The 2940-nt window shown below is 36.0% G+C and overlaps 1 pseudogene; it reads left to right on the forward strand.

Moving 5' to 3' along the window:
• The first annotated feature begins 215 nt into the window (after window positions 1-215).
• On the forward strand, window positions 216-1625 carry LOC111472621 (annotated as a pseudogene).
• Window positions 1626-2940: the final 1315 nt, after the last annotated feature.

Here is a 2940-nt window from a genome sequence, read left to right on the forward strand (position 1 = left end):
TAAATAAATATTTTATTTTTATATTAAAAAAACAGTGAACGTTATTAAAACAAGGCATTCCTATTCTATTTTTATATTAAAAAAACAGTGCATTTCAATTTCTACGTCATTGTTTCTCTCACACTACTTTTCATAGTCGAGTCCATCACCAACAAAGACGTGGTCTCAAGGTAGAACTCATTTGCCGCCGTCTCTTATCTGGCAACGTTTCACCAATGGCAGCCAAATCACAAATTTGGCCGGAAATCAGTGAATTTATAGTAAAAATCACTGTCGGAACGCCACCGACAGAGGTGCATGCAATCCACGACACTGGCAGCGATTTATTTTGGGCTTAGTGTCGTCTATGTGTGAAATGTTACCGACAAACGAATCCGATTTACGACCCTTCAAAATCGTCAACCTTTCAAACCCTTTCTTGTAAGTTGCCGCAGTGCCATTTAAGGGGGTCCGGTGCGGCATGCTCCGGCACCAACACGTGCAAGTACGATTATGGGTATGGAAGCGGATCTACGCAGGGAGAATTGGCGACTGAAAAAATGACTATAACTTCAAAGTCTGGAGGGACAACACCGTTTTCAGGGATGGTGTTTGGTTGCAGACATAATAATAATGAAACATTTAATGCAAATGAAATGGAATTGATCGGATTTAGAAGAGGAGCTATTTCCTTCATTTCTCAGCCATATATATATTATCACTTTCGATTATTATTATTATTTTTAAAAACATCATTGGTGGCTATAAAAATAATAATAATATATTTATATAATTGTATTATTTAATCTATGTGTATAAATTTATAATTATTTAAAATAAAAGTCTAAATTATATTAATTTAGGCTATAAACTTTCATAAATATATTAATTTTCACTTAGCACATAAATTTATAATTATTTAAAATAAAAGTCTAAATTATATTAATTTACTTTCATAAATATATTAATTTTTCAATGTAAATAACGCATAAGTTATTAATTCGCATTAAATTTGAAATTAATTATAATCTTATTCAAATAACTATAAATTTCAAAACAATTCTTATTTACAAATAGGTCGATTAGTACGCGGCAGAAAGTTTTCCTTTTGTCTGATGCCATACAACACCGACTTGAGAGTCTCAAGTAGCCTCTCTATTGGGATGGGTTCTGAAGTTAAAGGACCCGAGTCATCACAACCCAATTCGTTCGAACATCCGACCAGACATCTTACTCTCTCACCCTCACGAGAATCTCCATCGGAAAAACCCTTGTTCCATACAGTATGTCGGGAGCTCCGGCCAAGGGGAACACAATTCTCGATACCGGCACGCCGCCGACTCTCCTCCCCAAAGAATTGTACAAAAGATTGGCTGCCGAAGTTCGGCGACATATCCCGTTGAAGCCCATTGACGATACTCTTTGCTACAAAGATAATTTGGGAGATTTGGTGATGACTCTACATTTCGACGACGGCGTGGATCTGCGATTGAGTACGATTCAGACTTTCAATAAGATGTCGGATGGGCGTTGACGACAAGGACGCACTCATCGAGAATATTATGATTGCGAATTTTTTGGTTGGGTATGATATTGACAATATGACGGTGTCGTTTAAGCCCACTGATTGCACCAAAATTGGTTGAGATTTTTTGGGCCTATGAAAACAATAGGCTATGTTATAACTATTATTACTTTTCTCGTTGAATAGATCATTTGCAAACAATTCGATGCTAACAAAATTATCAAAGATTGGCGTTCTTTATTTCTATTCAACAATGTATGAATAGTTCCTTAATTTTGACTAAGGGATGGTGGAATGTAACACTTTTGATGTGACGTAAAGCTTGTTTTATTCATAAAATTTGGAAAGCATTTATTAATATATGCGCAACTTATTCTACTCTAGTTAGTATTTTTGATTTCTTTTTAATAATTTTTCCTAACAAATTTTAAGGTAAAATTAGACATTAATTATTAATTATTTTTATTTAAGTTGTGAAATAATATAATTAAATTTACTATAATTCAAGAGACCTTTTACAATTTCCAAAATTTAGGCACAATAATGAAATCCGAGTGGGAGAAGGAGCTCAAAAATTTAATTCTATTATTTCAATCCCTTCTTGCTAATTGGTCGATACATGGGCAACAATATCAAACACGTGCTTTAAAGATAACTTTGACAAATTCACGTTGATTAGACAAATACAAGTTGTTGCCAGCGCTTTCGCAAGCCAAGTCGGAATTGTTTATGAAAAAGGGTAGGCAAAGCCCGAAGACTGCTATCCTACCTAATAGGTCAGCGGGCGAAACGAGGAGAGAGCCCGACAATCATACCACCACTTCGAGAAAGCGTGTTCCCTTCAGATAAGATGCACCGTAGGCAATCCTCGGCCTTCTTCGTTTTTTATGAAAAAGAAATCCAATCTCGATATTCGAAAGCGTTTTCCTTCCCCTCCCTTCGTCGAGCCTTTCTTTAATGGTTAGGGGAAGCATTTCCTTATCTGAACTTGACAGGCATTCTTTACTAGCCTTATTCAAACAAATAGGGGTGTAAACATATGCTCAAAGATAATTTTCAGGTCCTAGCTACGCTATGTGTTTAATACAAAATCTGAAAAACTGTATAGGGATGACAAAAGGAGGGCGCTTTCCTGTCTTGCTCTGAAAAACAAAGAGGAATAGAATAGACATCCCTCTTTCCATCTATGTATTATTTATCATCTCCCTACTTATTTGTTTTTATATCGTTATCTCTCTAAATCAAATTGAGAAAGAAAGAGTAGATGGATCCTATCCCCTATATCGAACACTAAATCCATCTATTGATCGAAAGATCTTCGTCAAATACCGGACCTTGTATTTTCTATTTTTTTTAGGAATTCCTCATATAAAAGCTGCTTACCACAAGCACCCCACCTCATACGACTAGTTGGGCGAGGAGGGGGGGGGGGGGGG

The sequence above is a fragment of the Cucurbita maxima genome, unplaced genomic scaffold (genome assembly GCF_002738345.1).
Source record: "Cucurbita maxima cultivar Rimu unplaced genomic scaffold, Cmax_1.0 Cma_Scf00080, whole genome shotgun sequence".
Classification (NCBI taxonomy): domain Eukaryota; kingdom Viridiplantae; phylum Streptophyta; class Magnoliopsida; order Cucurbitales; family Cucurbitaceae; genus Cucurbita; species Cucurbita maxima.